This window comes from Catharus ustulatus, chromosome Z (genome assembly GCF_009819885.2).
Source record: "Catharus ustulatus isolate bCatUst1 chromosome Z, bCatUst1.pri.v2, whole genome shotgun sequence".
Classification (NCBI taxonomy): Eukaryota; Metazoa; Chordata; class Aves; order Passeriformes; family Turdidae; genus Catharus; species Catharus ustulatus.
In genome coordinates this window covers 60,475,864-60,487,334 of record NC_046262.2, presented here as the reverse complement: position 1 = coordinate 60,487,334, position 11,471 = coordinate 60,475,864, and the positions used below count along the sequence as shown (strand labels likewise).

The 11,471-nt window shown below is 38.0% G+C and overlaps 1 long non-coding RNA gene across 1 annotated transcript; it reads right to left on the bottom strand.

Annotated features, from left to right (window-relative positions):
- Window positions 1-6,611: 6,611 nt before the first annotated feature.
- Window positions 6,612-9,120, bottom strand: LOC117010491. The gene is made up of 3 exons (XR_004420688.1): window positions 8,957-9,120; window positions 6,905-6,991; window positions 6,612-6,816 (listed from the first exon to the last, which is right to left on the bottom strand). It is a non-coding gene; the product is annotated as an uncharacterized LOC117010491 (long non-coding RNA).
- Between the last annotated feature and the right edge of the window lie 2,351 nt (window positions 9,121-11,471).

Here is an 11,471-nt window from a genome sequence, read left to right as displayed (position 1 = left end):
CTAATAGAAAAATTAACCCAGTGTGGCAAACAGTGCGAGAACACTAGGCCTTGAGAGGGAGGCTGATCTCAGGCAGGATAATTATCCAGCCTGCTTACTTTAGGAAGCTACTGATCCACTGTGTTATTGATGTGCTGAGACACAGTACCTTCATTAAGAGAAGAGGAATGAAGAGAGAGTTGTAGGTTAAATCCTCATCTCATGTTTCAATCCACATTTTTGGACATCTACAATTCCTTCCAGACAATCAAGATACTTATTTTCTCCAAGTACAAATACACTTATCGGTGTTCTTCTTTGTGTCTTCAAAACAGTGTGAGAATGTGTATTCATATGTTCCCTGCAGTGAAGAGTTCATATGCAATGCTCAATAGGTATGGCTTAAGAAAGCAGTGTAGTTTATCAACAGAAGATTCAGGGTCTATTTTCTATTTCAGTGTGTTTTAGGAAAATGGAAGGACAGCAGTGGAAAGACTTGCTTTTAAAAATCCGATCTCAACCACTAGACTATTTTGGACTGCTCAAAGAATATACTTGGTGCAATGTTTGTGGTCTTAAAATACTTCCCTTTTTCCCTCTTTCTTTCGTGTTTTAAGGCATGTTATGTATTTAAAAATTTGCTCCCTCTGTAGTACCTTTAGGATATTGTCAGGCCATACAAGTTGTGTCTGAGAAAGCAGTGTATCTATTTAAGAAGGTTTTTGTTGCAACTCACCTCTGAAGCTGGGCAACCAGGTTCATTGTTGAAGGATCCCATGAAAACCTGGGCTTCATAAAATCCTACTTCTTCCAGTGAACACCCCAATACCTCCTCTGTGATGAGTTCTGGACATGAGCAGTTTTCTTTCTGAAAGATTATGGAAGTCTGGTGGCAGAAAGAGTGGGGGGTGAGAGTGAGTGTGTGTGTGTGTGTGTATGTGTGTGTGTGTGTGTGTGTGTGTATGTGTGTGTGTGTGTGTGTGTGTGTGTGTGTGTGTGTGTGTGTGTGTGTCCATGCCTGGACAAAGTTTCTGAGTGAATGTTCTGAGTTTTGTGTGTGAGCTATGGTGATTCAAGGTATGATGAAGAGACTGACATAAAAAATGCACTACCCTGCCTCCACAGGATCTATTGCTTAATGGTGGTTTCTCTTTTAGTTTGAAAATAGCTTGTTGCTTGTTTAAGTCAACATTTAACTACAGGATCCAAGTGACCTACTGTAGTTTTCAGAAAGCTGAAAAAGCGAAACTGTAGAATGTGCCTTTATACAGACATATTTACACAAACTCATCAAATCTGTTGAATAAATGAAATGCAAAAAACCCCTAAAAACCAAAAACAAAACCAAACCCCAAAAAGATGTCAATAAGAGTAAGAAATAAATGAACATATTGGAAATTGAGAAAACACAGGTATTCTGAAGAAATAAAAAGAGGGATAATAAGTTCAGCAAATATGCTAAAATACTCTTCTATGAGGAAGCATTATTAAAAAGGCTTTCAAAATAGCTCTGTTGATGTAATTGGAGGGATAGGGACAGGTATGTATTAAATGAGGAAGAAGATGAATGAGAACAGTCATAAAGACAGAAAGAGAAATGAGAGGAAATGTTTATGAGAAGATTGTTTAGGTCTGGAGGAAAGGATGAAGGGATTTTAAACAGAGATATGAGGGGGTAAATAAATATAAAAATATAGCATAGTGGATATTTCTGAGTCCTGTCTCTACAAACAGGCTGATGTTTCAGAATAACAAAGACAGCATGCAAGTTTTGAAATTCCATTAACTTTATGATGATTCATCAGTTGAGAGTAGACTTTCATTTTAATATGAATGAACTGTCCTAAAATATAAATTTCACTTTTATAATATTTTTTTTCAAATTAAGATTATAGCATCACAAGACAATTCAAGTCAGCAGGAAAGTCTCCATTTTGACCTAGAACAAGCTCAGTTAAATGGTCAAACCTGGTCTCGGAGCATTATCTTTTATGTTCCTGGCTGGGAAACAGCACCACCTCTCTGAGAAATCCCCATTGTCAGCTTATCTCCAGACCCTCTAGCTCTGCTCAGCTCACCAGGACAGAGGGATCTGCTTAAGCCAGGCATTGCTACTGGAGAGAAGCAGAGATGATACCTGTGTGCTGTGTGACCAGGTAGTTGACGTGCTCAGCCTACTGGAAGAGCTTAAAGAAGAAGGGGAGAGGTGAGGAGAAATCAGCCATTGGGGACTTTTCCATCCCTGAGAGAAATGCAGAGGATGGAGGCTCAGCAAGAGTCAGAGGAGCCCTGGCCTTCTTGGAGGGGGCATAAAAGATGGTGGGGGAATGGAAAAAGGTCCTTACAAAAGAGGTCCAACAAAATGACAGCCAAGGAAAATCTCCATCCTTTATTGGATATAGAGGGGAATATTGTCACCAAGTATGAGGATAATTAGGTTCTTAATGCCTGCCTTTTCTCAGTCTTTAACATTAAGAAGAATTATCCTCAGGGCAACCAGACCTTGAGTTGGCAGACAGGAATGAGCAGCAGAATAGATGTCCTGCAATCCAGGAAGAAGTAGGTAGTGGCCTGCTGCACCACTAAGATACTCACAAGTCTGTGGGACTTCTTGGGATTCACCTGAGAGTACTGAGGGAGCATGGAAGAGCTCAGCAAGCCGCTCTCCACCATTTATCATCAGTCCTGGCTAACCAAGGAGGGCCCAGATGAGTGGAGGTTGACCAGTGTGGTGTCCATCCACAAGAAGGGATGAAAGGAGGATGCAAGGAACTACGGACCTGTCAGTCTGACCTCCGTGCCCACAGTTTATTGAGCAGATCATTTTGAGAGTCATCATATGGCACATGCAGAACAACTAAGGAGTCAGACCCAGCCAGCATGGGTTCAGGAATGGCAGATCCTGCTTGACCAGGCTGATCCCCCCTTCTATGACAAGGGTGACCTCCTTGATGGATGTTGCCCATCTGGACAGTAAAGACATTGACATAATTTCCCATGGAATTCTCCTGAAAAAGCAGGTAGCCCATGGCTTGGACAGGAGCACTCAGTGCTCGATTAAGAACTGGCTGGAGGCCAGACCCAGAGAGTGGTGGTGAACGGTGCTGCATCCAGCTGGGGGTCAGTCACCAGTGGTGTCCCCCAGGGGTCTGTGCTGGGGACAGTGCTGTTTTATGTCTTCATTGATGATCTGGATGAAGAGACCGAGTTCACCCTCAGCAAATTAGACTGAACTGAGGGCTGAGATCAATGAGATGAGGTTCAAAAAGTGCTGGGTTCAGCACTTGGGTCACAACAGGCCCATGAAGTGCTAAAGACTGGGGAAGAGTGGCTGGAAAGTTTCCCAGTAGAAAAGAACCTGGGAGTCCTGGTCAACAGTGGCTGAATGTTAGCTGGGAGTGTGCCCAGGTGGCCAAGAAGGCCAGTGGCATCCAGATTTTGTATCAGCAATACTGTGGCCAGCTGGACTTGGCCAGTGACTTTTCCCTTGTACTTGGCTCTGGTGAGACTTCTGCTTCAGTCCTGTGCCCAGTTCTGGGCCCCTCAGTTCAAGGAAGACATTGAGGTTCTGGACTGTGTCTGGAGAATCACAATGAAGTTCTTGAAGGGTCTAGAACACATGTCCAATAAGGAACTACTGAGACAGCTGGGGTTATTTAGTCTGGAGAAAAGGGGGCTTAGGAGGGAGCTTAATATTCTCTGCAACTACCTGAAAGGAGGGTGTAACCAGGCAGGGGTGGGCCTCTTATCCCAGGTAGCTGGGACAGTGACAGAACGAACACACAGCCTTAAGCTGTGCCATAAGGGGTTCGGACTGGATGCCAGGAGGAATTTTTTCACAGGAAGGGATGTTAAACTTTGGAATTGACTAACCAGTGAGGTAGTGGAACTAACACACCTAGAGGTTTTCAAGAAGTGACTGGTTGCAGCACTTAGTGTCATGGTCCACTTGACGATGAAGTGATCAGTAAAAGGCAGGACTTGATCATCTTAGATCTCTTTTCCAACCTAAAAGATTTTGTGATTCTGTGACTCACTCCATGATTTTGATACTCTTTGATGTGAAGCTGAACAGTAGCATCCTTTTACCCACTTTGAATAATAGGTGCAGTGTTTTCCTCCGTTTGCACACACTCACTGCACTTCAAAGCTGTTAGTGACTATGAATGCATCTTCCAGATCATTTGGTGTTTTTGGATGCAGGCTATCTACTCCTATGGACTAGTATGTGTGAAACTCATGCATATCTGCTCTGACTGAATCTAAATCCATGGCTAATTGTTCCCTTCCTTGAACTTAGTTTCTCAATGCAGAATCATGGGACACTTTTCTTGCTGAAATCTGACACTTGGGATGTGTTAAAAAGGAAGGACTGTGTGGAGAACTACAAGGTCATCATCAGAGTATGCAGGAGGACAATGAAGAAGATCACTTGACTTTGAATCTGTTAAGGGATATCAAGAACAAGAAAGGCTTCTATGAGTACATCAGCAGCAAAATGAAAATTAGTGAAAATGGGCATCTCTGCTGTATCAGATATGTGTCCTGATGACAGAGACATGGTGAAGGTGGAATTACTGAATACTTTCTTTGCATCAGTCTCTACTGCTGAGGTCAGTCTTCAGGGATCCCAGACCTTAATGGTAAGAGAGGAAGGTTGAAAAAATAAAGACTTCCTATGGTAATAGAGTTGTTTTGGAAATTGGCTAGGAAGACTCAGTATCCATGAATCCATGGGCACTGATAGGATACACCACAGGTTCATGAGGAGCTGGTAGATGTAGCTGCTAAGCCACTCTCCATCATCTTTGAATCATGGAGAACAGGAAAGATGCACAAATACTGAAGAAAAGTCAGTGTTAATCCCATCTTTGAAAAGTCTAAGAAAGAGGACATGAGAAAGTACTGGTTTCATCTCCATTGCTGGAAAGGGAATGAAATACGTAATTCTGGAGGTCATCCCCAAGCCTGTAAAACAAAAGGTGTAGTCAGCATGGATTAACCAAAAGGAAGTAAGCCATGCTTGACCGGTCTGACAGCTTTCCACTATGTATTGGCAGAAGAGGTTAACAAAGAATGAGTAGTGCTTGTTGCCTACCTTGACTCAAGCAAGGCTTTTGGCACTGTCTCCACATCTTCATAGGTGAGATTAGGAAATGAGAGTTAGATGAATGGACATTGAGGTAGATCAAAAATTGGCTGAATGTCAGAGCTCAGAGGGTCATGATCAGTGGAGTACAATCCAGTTGGAGTGCAGAAATAGAAGTTCTTTTTGTCCTTAACCTGTCACATGAGACTTAGAAATACTACCCAGGCATGCAGAGATGACATAGGGAAAGTTAAAGCTCAAGTGAAGTTAAGTTCTTTCCTTGAATCCTTTTCCTTTCACCACTCATATGCTGCCATTTTGTGTTAGATCTCTGTCATGAGTTCCCACTAACCAAACCACTGTCCTGAGATGCCTGTTTTCCTCCCTAAGTGTGTAGCCTTGTGCATTTACTTCTCCATCTTTGAAATCTAATTTTCAGTATTAAGCTACTTTGTTGTTGAAATTTCCTTTGCATTTATGATGTTATGTTGTACTGGTTTTCAATTTATTTTGTCAGTTGGAGCCCAGCACCCTAGGAAACAAAGCTTTTATGTTCCTTTTCATTCTACATTGGAGATGGAGCATGATCTAGTGCTCCAAAGAGTCAACTGCGAGACTTCTTGTCTTCTGGTTTGAGAACAGCTTTTAATAAAATCACGTATATTGCTAGGCCATGAGCATTGTTTTTGAAGAGTGGCTGGGCTTGTAGTTCAAAAATTGCTTCTGAGATAGAAATTTATTTTTTACAGATTGGACAGCTACAAAGAAGGAACTTGCCTGGAATAGGGCAGGTTCTCATATTCAAAAATTCTTGAGATTTAATTAATTTTTGTTTGATTTTCATTATTAAACTCCTTTCTTTGGTTGCTACTCTTTTAACAAGAGGTATAAGCTGCCTGAAAAAAGTGGCCTTGTTCTGTCTGAGGGAAATAAAATAAGCAATCATGCAAAGACAATTTTTCCCATTCTTCCCTCTTTGCTCAATCCTTTTTTCTGACAGTATCATTGTTCTTACAAAGAGCCAAGTATTTTAACTGAAAGACCCTGAGCTGTGAGATAGCAGGCATTAGGTTGGAGAACCATCTGTAATTTAGCACTGTTAGTAAAATTTCAAAAATAGGAAAGAGAGAAGCAGCTTCATAAATGACAGGCTTCTCCAGAGAGATAAGTGACTACTCCTAGCTGCTCCCATGTTAAGGGTTAAGATTAGCAGGAATTATGTTTTTTTTTTTTTTTTTATTTCATTAGTTTGCTTGTGGAATAAACAATTTTTTTCTGTTTTTGTTTTTATTCAATTTTCTTACTGCTATTATTCCTGTGATAAATAATAAAAAAATAAATTAATGCAAAATACTTTGCACTTACAGAAAATACTTCTAATCTAAGCACTACCTTTTTTCTCTTCCCTTCTGATCTTTTTACCTGTCTAACACATCACACAAAAAGACACTATCAACATGTGAAGGCTGGATTTTAAAAGGAAATATTTATTTACAAAATTGAGGTGTTATTCATACATTTTGTGAATTATGTCTGCCTAATAGTGTACATCTTACTTCTATGGATTATTTAATCTCACAGGATGCCGCCCTGAAAAAAGATTACTGTATTTTTCATTTTGCTTCCATAGCTGAAAGCTGGAAATGTTTTATTTGCTCAAAGTGATTATAAAATAGTATAGCTTAATATGTGGTAAGGGTGTCTTCCAGTAGATTGATGTTTTGGCTCCTGATTTTTCACGCAGGAACCTGCAAATCACAATAGACTTGTTATCTAACAGTCTCAGGTCATTATTTAAAAGTTATTTCTGCATTGTTGTGACACCAGTAGACATACCTGTGCAGCATATTAGGAATGGTAGTCAAGGAAGATATGATCTGGCTCTCTATTATGGCTCTTCCTCTCTTATCTGTTGTAACCATTCTGAAAAGATAACAGGACATATTGTTAGTGGACTGTTTTTGATTCTAATTATTTCTTGCTCACTTTTTATGAGTAAGTGAAATTAGATTATTTAGACATATTGTCCACAGGTGAAAAAAAAAAAAAAAAAAAAAAAAAAGTAGAGATTTGGGTTCTTGAATAGACTACCTAGACTCAAAATTCACCAATCTGAATAAATTCAAGAAAAGATGCTTATACCTAGACCAATTTTTTCCTCATTGTTTTTCAAGGAAGATATCAGAAAGCAGCACCCACAGAGATTTCTATCTACCCTCAGGAAAACATACTTTTGGTTACTTCATCTTTTAACATTCAGACTAAATAGACGGTCATTAAATTTTAGACCTGCTTTTCATGGTTCTTGGTATACTTGGTATATACTGTGTCTCAAATTTGATGGTATATTAAAAATAGCAGCAATAGTATCCAATATTATTATTCATCTCAGTTAATTCTAAAGATATTAACATTTATCCTTTTCTTATATTCCTTGAATAGTATTAGGTGAATGTTTTTTGAGAGGTGGTTGCAATGTCCCACATTTAACACAACTGGACCATTCAGGAATTATGTGAATCTGTATCATGCAATGGAAATAATCTATCTGAATTTTTAAAACTATATCAAATTCTCCAGAATTGCTTGAGAATAGCAAGTTCTACTATGTAAATAGAATGAGTTTTACTAACATATTGCATGCATTGAAGCATGTCCACATCACTTTGTAATAATGCAGAGAAGAGGTGGTAGGAAGCCATCTTGGCCAGCATGATAATTCTGTGATGGTTCCTCCAAGTAGCCACCCCCTTCATCAGATTGTAGTTAGCAGTTTGGGCCAGGTTTGGTCAGAGAAACCAAGATCAGATCCTAAAGAAATTCTTGCAAATTTAATCACACTTCCCTTGTCTTTGCCTTTCTCTACCCTTTCACTACCCTCTACCCTGCAATTTGTTAATTGCAATATCCTCCTCTTATTTTTTTGAAATTGGGTATGGTATCAGAACCATGTATATTTACAGACTACATAGTATATTTATTTGTTATATATATTTTCTTAACCCTCACTCCAATCAGTTAGCTAAAATAGACTCACTATATCTGAAGTGCAGCTGCTGACTTGGCATTCTCTTATATCCTGCGGTGCAGGATCTCTGTTGTGTATTTTCTTTTCTACATAATCTTTGAGACTATTGTTGAAGTCTTTCACAGTAAATGGTGATAAAAACTTGAGTGAACCAAGTTTATCTATCTACTGCTGCACTTAGTATTAGCTGATCACTTGAGACGTCAAGGCATTTGCCCCATTTTTGCAAGTGAGATGCTATGCAGTGTCATTTGTATTCACCTCGGGCAGATGCTGAGCCTCTGTTCATTTCATCAAAGAACTATTTATGAGGCTGTAAAAAAGATTAGTTTCTCCAAATAGTCTCCAAATTAAACTTTTGAAACTTTAATGTTGGCACACAAGAATAATTACAGTTATAAACCATTAAACATTTAGAGGAAATTTATAGTATTGGAGGAGAAAATTTGCAGCTGTGGGTAAATGCAATAAATTTCCTCTGAAGAGCATTTCCACAGAAACATTTCTGTCTGAGAAACAAAAAATGTAGAACTTTATTAACATCACCAAAATTCACAGATGATGTATTTACAAATTAATAAGATAGGAAGATTCACATTTTTAGAAAATGCTGTCAAAAAAATATAATACATAGTCACATATTTGTTTGTTTGTTTGTTTGTTTTTACATCAACAAGTATGGCTTTCTGAATCCACTTGTTATATTAGACCACATATACTATGTGATCTCTGAAAGGCATGAAATATTTCACAATATTCTTCTACAAATTAACGCATGCCTTCAGAGCAGTTAACATCTAAAAGGCTTTGTCAGTCCTTCAGGCAATCCTTAGACAATTCCTATTTTTCTGTTACCATACCTGTGATTTAACATTATGCAGAATAATCTCACTTTGATCCTCCAAATTTTTTCAAATCACAGAGAAAATTTTGTGGAACTTCTGCTCAGTCTCTTGATATCTGATAACCCTCTGTTTTCTAGAAAAATCCTCAAATTAAATTAATTTATTTGAGACAAAGTCCAATGCCTGTGGAAGGAAGTAAAAGGGTTCACATTAGTATACCTGGGCTTTGATTCATCTTATTTTTACTTTAATAATGGCATGCATGACCTTTTTTGAAATATTGGAACTTCTGTCTTTTCAAACAAAATAGGATAAAACATACTTCCTTTCAACACTTTATGCCTGAAAAAAGCAGTAGTATTTCAGATTCCTTAGCTAATTTTCAATTTAACCAAGTTACTTAATTCATTATTCACAGCAATCAATAATACATTTAAAATTGTTTAAAGGCAAAGCATCTCACTGGAATAGAATAAATCAGAAATATTTAATTAATCAGGTAAATTATACTCTAAATATTTTGGTATTTTGGTGGGAGACTGTACTTTTTATGATTATATGTTTGCACATCACAATAGGGCATGACAATGATCTCACAGTGTAAGAAATTATGTGTTGGCATTTTGCAGTTAATAACCATATAAATAAATATAGTTGCATAATTTATTTGTGACAAACTCTGTTACATGTTTACATTGTGACAGGAAATGCTATCTAGCACAAAAATCTCATATTTACCTTAAGAAGCAATGCTTTTCTTGCAGTCCTGTCTTAATGAACATCATGGGATTATTAAATTTTTAACGAATTATGGAATACTTAGTGATAAAAAATATTGATTTGGACAGCATTTGTCTGTGATTGATAAATAAATAAATAAATAAATAAATAAATAAATAAATAAACTGGAGAATCAGACTCCTAGGTGTGTGCCCTAGGTTTAGATGTACTTTTTTCAAAGGTGCTAGTCACTACACAGCATTCTTGTTTAGACAATTCAGATGTTATAGGTCTCAGCCCAAGATCTATAAAGAACATTAATGAAGACACCACAATGGTTTCCTGCAAACAGGGAGACTCTATTGTAAGAGACTTAAAGATGAAAAATATCTCATACACTGTTGAGATCACTGAAGGATTTTTCCCACTGTAGCAAAGTGTGAAAGAAGCAAATGCTCATCTGCACCACTGAAGCCCACCCCTGTTGCAGATACAAATGCCTCCTGGATTCTGGGAAAGTGGACTGTAAGTTAAGCTACTTAATAGGAACTCGAGATAAGATAAAACTGATACTATTATCCAAATATCTCAGCTTTAGGGTGAAGCAAATAAGGCTGGAGGACAAGTATGTATCCACAAGGAAAGCCAGCTCAGGAGATGTGCTAAATGTTGACTCTGGATGGGTGTAGAGGGCCAGAGGGCCCAGAATAAAGATGAGAGGCCCACCCACTTCAAAAGAGAGAAAGACAGACCATGGGACTTGGAAACAAAGAACCATTTAACCAGTAGATGAAGAGGATGTGTAGCCAGTGTACATAAATTACTTCATTTGCTAAAATATATGAGTGTTGAGAAGTTTTGAGCTACCTCAGGACCTCCACCACTGAGGGTGAAAAAGACCAACAGAACATCACTGGATCCACAGGGTGGTGTCTGTATTTTTACTTAATCTGTCCCTCTCTCACTCCCTTTCTTACTCTACTTTTCTATTTCTTTACATCTCTGTCTACCTTAACTTTACTGTTAAATACAATCCATACTATTGAATTCAGCATATGGTCTTATTACATGTTAATTCTGGGAGGGACATCTCTCTCTGGTAATCAGATCATAACACCTATGTTATCTATCAGCAAAATGGAGTGAACATAATGCATGTTTACATACATGAAACCACATTTCAAAGAGTAAGTGAAGGATCCAAAAGACCTTTGTACCATCTCATTTTTCCTTCTGTCCTGCTTTCTATAATCCCATTTATGCATTTCACGTATTTGCTAACTTTTACAATAGTTGCTTAACTAAAATTAGTCTTTTCATTTAAAAAGCAGTGAAAAAAGTTTTAAAATTACTTTTCTACTCAAACGTGGGGAATTATTCTTACCAAGGATATAAGAGAAGGTGACTTGTCTCACACAATTTATTCATTTATGCCAGCTGACAGAGCAAATGAGTCAGAAATTGCTGCCTGGCAGCATTAATAAGTGTTCAGATTGATCAAAAGGTCTGGACAGGTGAAATCATTCTAGTAACATATTGATAGTTATTGAGTATAGTCAGGACTTCAGGCATCATTTCTACTGGCTGATTATGATTCTGGTTGTATATTACACACACAGAATCAAGACTAGATAGACCAGATAAACACTGGTCTATCTAAATAGATAGAATATAGATATTTTATGTAATAGGCATTTGTAACTCACTGTCTTAGATTTCTCCACACAGATAACCAAGAATGCAATATTTGATGCTTTCTATCAGTCACCAGGAAGAAATTTCAGTTTTTATGCCTCCAGATATAAAGGAA